Here is an 8,462-nt window from a genome sequence, read left to right as displayed (position 1 = left end):
ACAAACCGAAGAGTTTTAACAGGTGCCTGGCATGAATATCTGAATTTCATGTTGGGCTCTTCCATGGATGGTTCCGTTATGCTAAGATGCAACTAAGGGTTTCCCTCCTAATTCTTATCATAGCCCCCTTTGCAAACTCAACTACGATATTAATTTAAAAATTCATTATACTTCTCACAATTCTGTATGAATACAGCACTATTCTGACATGAAACCTAACAGTTACGTGAATGAAATGGTATTCGTCATCTTAACAAGTGCTCCGTTTCACTCCCAGTCCAATGGAGAAGCAGAACACTTTGTATGCACTTTCAAATGACAGATGGCCAAGCTTTGCACCACCCACACATGAGAACAGATGCTGCAACTTTTCTCACCTCCTATCACTCCCACCCATGAGACGGACCATCAATGGTGGAACTTCTGCATGGCTGCTGCCATTGGATGCTGCTACACCCATCGCAGCATCTGGCTGCACCAATGGTCCGCAAGTATCGCTTTGGGCAGCACAGTCTTGTTCTTTTCAGGGTTTATGGCAACCGTGAGTGCTGGGAAAGAGGTGCAATCCAGGAACACATTGGCTCTTTTATGTAATTGATTGCAGTGCTGCCACCAGAACCAAATTTGTGCATGTCATATGCCCCATGATTCTGCTGCTTTTCTTTCCCCAGATTCACAGGTCCGCACATCCTTTGCAACAGCCTGCTGGTGATACCAGGGCACTCCTGGAGGAGCGGATGGCTGATGCGCCTTCACCCCCGCTGTCCCCATCACTGACCCAGTGGACCTGGACCCGCAACCACCATCACAGTCATCGCCCCAGGACACACCCTCAGGCCTGGATGTGTTCCCTGGCACCAGTTTTCTGGAAGATGTTCCCACTGTCTTGCAAGCCAGATGGCTGGGAATGGTTGGGAGTACGCCATCCTCCACAGTCACGGCTCCTGGCTCATCTCCAAGTCCAGCGTCCTGCCTCCCTCCTCGTTGTCATTCGAATACTTCCTACACAACAGGTGCAGCATTTTTGGGAGGGGGGGGGGGGAGGAGAAATGTGCTGGCCTAAGCTGTCACCAGCACACTGGTCAGCAAAGATGTACCAATAAGATCGATAGTAGGTGCTGGATCAAGCGTGCCTATCGGAGAGAGGCCAAAGACAGACTCGCAAGCAACATGCCACCAATGCCCCTCAACCACAAGTATTCAGATCGCTGCTGCAGACTGGAGGGCTCAGTCTGTCATGCGGTCTCAGTCACTAGCTCAGTCTCTCAGTCACTAGCCCAGCCACTCAGTCACTGGCACACTAACTGGTACTCCAAGTTGGCATCTGTCAGTACATTGCGACCAGATTAGTGTACCTAGTGGGACTTGTACCCACCAGCAGTGAGGTTAACGAGGACTAATACTGAAGAGCTTGTACCACAACACATGGATGCTGTTAAATAGCAGATATCTGTCTAAAATACAGAACCCTGTTAATACATGTGTGTAGATGTGTTGTAGATAAAGGATACCAGCCATCAAACAACATCCTTTCCCTTGATTCCTATGGTACAAGACACAAGACACCATAAGAACCTATGGTTGCAATGACACATCTAGCAGGATGAAGGACATGGTTTGAGTTACTGTGAAGAATTCTGTTTTTGCTTGCAGTACCATGCTCTCACCTGGTTCAATCTTGTATTACACACCCTGCAACAAGCCTGGCATTGGATCCCAGCCGGCCGAAGTGGCCGTGCGGTGCTAGGCGCTGCAGTCTGGAACCGCGAGACCACTACAGTCGCAGGTTCGAATCCTGCCTCGGGCATGGATGTGTATGTTGTCCTTAGGTTAATTAGGTTTAACTAGTTCTAAGTTCTAGGGGACTAATAACCCCAGAAGTTGAGTCCCATAGTGCTCAGAGCCATTGGAACCATTGGATCCCAGTATTGCTCTCTCTGCGAATATGGAATTCCGACCAGAAGCAGTTTCTTCACAGAGGTGTTGGATCATTTTCTTGTTTCCTGAATGACCTTTGTGGTTGCCAGCCTGAGTGTTCTCAGAATTTTTCATCTATCAAACTTGTATGATCCTTTGTTGAATGATGACTAGTCTGCTACAGTATATTCCTAGCCACAACAGATGAAATTTAGGCATACATTAAAGCAATATGGGTAAAGATATCCAGAGTCTTCCTCACAGTGCTATTTCTGCACTGCAAGTGTAACACATGTTACAATGCATACAATGGTTCAAGTAATCCACCATAAATTCGCATCTTCCTTGTGTCTGAAATTTAATGATCAGCAAGGTACTGCGCTGTTTAAGAATGGGGGAGTAAATTATAAGCTAATAATTTCACATTTATAAAAGTTGTTTCTTTTATTACAAATATATTATTACAAATTTTTTCAGTATCCAGAATGACCAAACAAATTTTTAAAAAATTTATGTACAGATATCACATGATTAGATAGAAACAGCACAGAGAGGAGCAGAACAGCAATTTTCATTGTTTTAAGAAAAGCACAGAACAAAAACATTGATTACTTGGTGCAGTTACTATCAAGTTATAATGCTTTATACAGAGCACAGAAATGAAAAAAAAAACAAAAAACAAAAAAACAAAAAAAAAAAAAAATTATTTTAATATTGCAACGAGCAGTAAAAGGATAAACTCACCTAAGTACAGGCATTATATGTGCCATATTCTTGCTAAGATTCACAAATATTTTGATTGTATTGTATGAAAGCATCAAAGTTTCTCATGTTACTGTGGCTGAATGAATAGACATAACTTTAGTAGAAGAGGAGAATTTAATACATATGCTTTTCACTTCGTTAATTTCAACATGACACAAATTTATTTGATAATTATTTAATGTTATTACCTTGAACACTAACCAGGGAAGTTTTATCTGTGACATTGTGAAATTATAAACCTTACATTGTACAAATAAAAATTTTGGGCTTCAATATGCTCTAGAATATTCTTGGACAAAATACACTTCTACATTATCAGATATAAGCTTGTGTTTAACATACAGTGTACTCCTGATTATCCAGTTTGTGGATTATTCGAGCATTACCCATTGACACTGCCACTAATACCTGTCCAGCAGACATAGTCCAGAAAACATGTTTGAAAATATCGATTATTTGTATTTTTTGATTATTCGTGCATCTTCTCCACCACATTACCCTGAATAATCAGAAGTATACTGTACATAATGATCTGCCTACCAAATGAGGACTTTTTTTTACCAAACATTACTTACTCCACAACACACCAAACAATCTTTGTCAGAATACCATGTCTATCTTTTAATGTAAATCTGTTTCTCATTTTGGACAAGACTGAGTTGCAGTAAGATTCTGTATGGAGAATTTACATATTTATTGACAATCTCTCTCAATAAAGTGACATAAGTAGCAGCCAGAAACTGTATCTCTATACTTGCAGTTTCTGTACTCGCCTCTATTTTCATATCCCAATACAAATCTATTTACAAAAATTCAGTGCATGATGATAACTTGCATAAGGGAATATTTTATACAGACAGCTGATTCTTGGGACTTGGGAACACCACTGTTAGCTGCTACTGGAAACTAAAACTGTAGCACGCTAGAACATATTTAGCTATACTGGATAGAGACAAAATTTACTGCCTGACCATTAAAGTTTAACAACTAAGTTTAAAGTCAGCTACATTTGTTTGATAATTTCAAACAACCTTTTTTGATTAAATCTGAAATGGAAAGTAAAAATACTGACCATCACAGTTTCCCTTGGTGTCTTTCCTTGGTTTGTGTTAATCATGGTGACATTATTCCTCCATATTTACACTACCCTGTAACAATCTGTGTGTTCAGAGGTGTTAAAAGGACACCCTTCAAGTAGTGTAGAGCTCGCTTAAATGCAATATTTGATGAATATTTGTGTTGTGACAAACATTATCTCTACAAGCCCTCATAACAATAACTCTATTGTATGTGATGTCCTCTTTTACTCACCAAATGTTTCACATAAAAAGAATGTTACTGCTGCTTACAACCAGTGACTTTTCAAAAGGCAACAAACTGATCCTTCAAAATAGTCTTTATTCTTCTTTTAAAGTTTCTTTTAACAGGACCAATTGTTAACTTCACTTTCTTGGAAAAAACTCAGTGTTTTAACTATCAGTAGGTATAAAACTGGCCTTAAGAAGCTAGACCGAGGTGCATTTGTTTTGAGGTCTTTGCTTTTAGCAGTGGAGGTTTAATTTTCAAAACTACAAGCTAATTCTTGAAAAAATGAGAAGGTCTGCTTAGACAGAAAAATGATAGGAAAAAATGACTTGTGAAATGTTAAAAAATAAAAATTGGAACGTACCACAATCTATCAAGGATACAGACATTGTGAATTGCTTTGCAGTATGTTTATTTCTGAAAAATGTAAGAAGAAGCAGTGCTAGTGAATTTTAAACACAGTGGAGTTAACAACAAAACCAAAATATGGGAGGGTAATATGGTTGTCATGCCTTTCATACTCCATATCTCATGTGTGGAGTCATGAAAGCAAAACAGTTTAATATAATATATATTAGTCTCCTGCCATTTCACAGGGGACAATGTTCAAATAATTTTTATCTCCATTATAGAATATTGTTGGGAAAAAAAGAACTGAAGTCTTTTGAATCTGTTTAGTTCACTACAGCTAACAAGATGAACACAGCACTATTAATAAACCATCTGACAAGTACGGCTTTTAAATTTCCAGTATGCTTGTTTTAAATATTTGGTTATGAAAGTGTCAATTTGCTGAAAATGAAACTCCGATCATTTTGGAATACAACAAAGAGGACACAATTGTGAATTTAAGTATTTAAATATCAACTTATAAAACAATGTTTATGGCTCTGAAGTCCCTAGTATCAATCTTGTTTAAAAAGTGCATTTGGAGATAAATTACTACTCTGATCAGATAACCATGGACAGTGGTGCCACAAAGAACTATGGAAAATTTAAAGAACAAAGCTCATTCATCTGGAGATGGTCTCATAACACGAAATCAGAAAACCTGTTTCAGAAAATATGCACAAATCCATGATATTGCTCGCACAGGTGATAAAATAAAAAAGCTTCTTTTTAAACTGAATTTACAGTAACAGTATGTAGAGTGATGAATCTTGATTTGTTTATTTCTCTTGCTTGAATATGATGTATGATATATACATCTCTTCAGATCTGAAGCTAAATGTGTTCCAACCTTTTTAACTTTGTCAAAAATATGAACAACTGAATTCTTGCTATCCTCAGTTTTACAGGACTATTTTTATATCAATTTGCAACAGCACTGGAAAAAGGGAGGGAGGGAGAGGGGGGGGGGGGAGAGAGAGGGAGAGAGAGAGAGAGAGAGAGAGAGAAAGAGAGAGAGTCGGGACAGTCATGCGTTGAGAGTACTACATGGAATTTCAAAAAATGTGATTTCATCTTGAAAAACAATAAAGAGTTAAAGCGAATTACAAATCTTGTGACAAAATGGGCTGTCTAATAATTGCTGACTTCTACATTAACATTTTTTAGTCATTCCATTAAGATACAAGTAATGACATAGAGGCATGTCACAGTTATTGAGGTAATGCTTTAAATTTCAGTTTTCATTATGGAGTAAATAAAGCTGGCAATAAATGAGTACTGTATAGATCAATTACGTGCCTGACTTCACTGCACCAGCAACCATCCACACAACAAACAAATTTTGCTGTTGATAAATTCTAATCACTACTTCATGATATCACAGCACTGGCAGACTTGTTTGCATTATAAACATTTGAAATATAACAAAATCATACATCATTTATTACTCATTACAAAAACTGAAGGTAACTAGTATATAAATCAAAACAAAACAAAAATACACAATAATTAAGACTGTTATATTTACAACCACTGTATATTTAAAAATTCCTATTTATAAAAGTAATTGAGCCATTATTTGTACATTTCAAAGTTTGAGTTCATATTCACTGTAATTATGAACGGAGACTGGGCACAACATGAACACAAATTATATAACCAGAAAGCATGGGCATAAAGGAGGCTAAGATGCAACAACTTACTTCCGCTTTGAGTTCTTCAGTTTTATATAATTACTTCATTCATTGTGAAAATGTGATTTGACAAAATATGACACCATACACAATTTCCGGCAACATGAAAATTAATAACTAGTTAAATGTTGGATCAAAGTAGTGCCTGGTGTTAAAATAATTTTGTTATGCCTGAAGAACAGCACGGCACAGAGATCAATAACAGGCCATAACATATCATTTATGCAATGCAATCATTTGCACAGATAAAATTAAAGGCAATGTAACTCTACCATTTCAAGAGTGGTACTTCTTTCACTGCAAGAAAATTCAAGGTATTCACATAGTTAAAAGAGATTATAAAAATATAATGACCATGGCTTACAAGTTTTATACTGTGATTGTGATGCAGTACTAATAATATAATGATTTAACTTCTATAAGTAACAGTGAAAGACAGTTACTGTTCCCTTCATAAGAGAAAAAAAAGTTCTAAATCATCAGAAACACTCCTATCAAATACTTTCATATGAAACTTGATCAACGAAAAGACTCTTTAAAGACGGACCAGACAATTACATCATAACCACATTACGTTGTTGGCTACTTCAAACTTCTCACAGAAGTTACTAATGCCAATACAGATACCAATAAACACAAGTCATGAAACTGTTTACGGACTGCTGACATTTTACTGTTGAGGGTCAGTCTGGAGGCAGCTAAAAATTAGTAGAATTCTTTACACATAACAAACTCCAAGCACATTTGCTTTGATTCTTTCATACTTCTCCCCCACTTTTTGCTGATATGTAGCAAGCAGGTGAATAAATAATGGAAATAATCAGGTATCTCGAGTAAGTACTGTCTCTTCTCACATACATTCTTCCATGCAGTAGCTTGACAGCACTCCACTGCAATGCACAGAAACAGAGAGAAGATTATTATAATTAGACTCAATGAAGTAATAATGAATACACGTTCTCATACAACATGCCAACACAAGCAAGATCTTTAATGCAGAACATAACAAGTAATTGAATTTATGAAATGTAAATGTCTTTGGAAGTAGCACACCTGAAGGACTCAGTGTTTTTGTATGAAAGAGAAAGACAAAAAGAACTAGAGAACTAATTTCAAGATCCATAATTTTAAAATATTGCATCAAACTGTACAATAAACATCACAAAACCAGAAATGTAGATGTGTTACAAGCTGTTAAGGTAACAAATAAGTTCATTACAAATGAATATAAGCTAAAGGATAGATAACAGACTATAACTAAATTGGATAAAACACAGTTTCATGTTATTACAGTTATGAACATAATGATGAAAAAGTAGTATATTTGCCTTCTGCATACCTATGGGGGTACTTCATGACCCCAACATGACTATTTTATTATTTGTAGCTGTTTGAAATAGTTTACATTTCTTGGTACCCCACTTGGGATTCTGTGTGACAAGAAAACAAACATGTATAAATGCACATTGTGGAAAGTTATGTTCATAAATGTGTGAAATTAATATTTTAATTTTTCACGAATTGTTTTGTGTAATAATGTTCACTCAAATACTTTTGTCTGTTAGACATTTACTTCAGTTCTGTTGCCGTAGCACACTGTGTTGTGAAATGAACTTGACAAAACAGGTAAAGTTACAGAAGAGATACAATTTACACAATGAAGGAGATCTCCAGAAGAAGTACTTTAAATAACAGGAGTAGAATTGGAGCCAGGAGATAACGACGTGGAGTCTGTGTGTTCAAAAATGGAAGACAATGTGGAAGAAATCGACATGGTTGAAAATGTTATTGAAGGAAGGACAATGAAGAAGTGACATACATACATACATTTATCCTTCTTCCATAGATCATGAATACTACATTTCATAATGAAGTGGAATGCGTCACTTTAACATCAGTTTTCCTTACACAAAGTAATTAATTAATTAATTTTTTTTACAGTTACTACTTCATATCTAAGAATTCATCTATTGAGTAGAAGGAGTTGTCATTCAGAAATTCTTTCAATCTGCTTTTTAATGTTGGTTGACTATCTGTCAGACTTTTAATACTATTTGGCAAATGACCAAAGATTTTTGTGGCAGCACAATTCACTCCTTTCACCCCTTTCTGTGCCAAAGTGAGATTTAATCCAGAATAGTGAACATCATCCTTTCTTCTAGTGTTGTAGCTATGCACTTCGCTGTTATTTTTGAATTGGGATAGGTTATTAATGACAAATTTCATAAGTGAATATATGTATTTCGAAGGTACTGTGAATATCCCAAGTTCCTGATGATATTCAAACAACGGAGAGACCTCCACACACTAACAAATTGTAATTATGTGACAGTCAATGTACAAACAACCTAGTATGAATCAGAAAGAGTATATTTTGTCTACGAGGCTTGG

General features: G+C 36.5%; 1 protein-coding gene across 1 annotated transcript in view; it reads right to left on the bottom strand.

Moving 5' to 3' along the window:
• Positions 1–1,835: 1,835 nt before the first annotated feature.
• The window catches only part of LOC126189517 (MLX-interacting protein), a 401,730-nt gene continuing 395,103 nt past the window's right edge, over positions 1,836–8,462 (bottom strand). The window contains exon 17 of the mRNA XM_049930949.1: positions 1,836–6,961. The gene's annotated coding sequence lies outside the window, so the exon portion shown is untranslated. The remainder of the gene's footprint in view (positions 6,962–8,462) is intronic.

This window comes from Schistocerca cancellata, chromosome 1 (assembly GCF_023864275.1).
Source record: "Schistocerca cancellata isolate TAMUIC-IGC-003103 chromosome 1, iqSchCanc2.1, whole genome shotgun sequence".
NCBI lineage: Eukaryota > Metazoa > Arthropoda > Insecta > Orthoptera > Acrididae > Schistocerca > Schistocerca cancellata.
The sequence above is the reverse complement of the archived record's forward strand: the minus strand, read 5'-3'. Positions and strand labels throughout refer to the sequence as shown.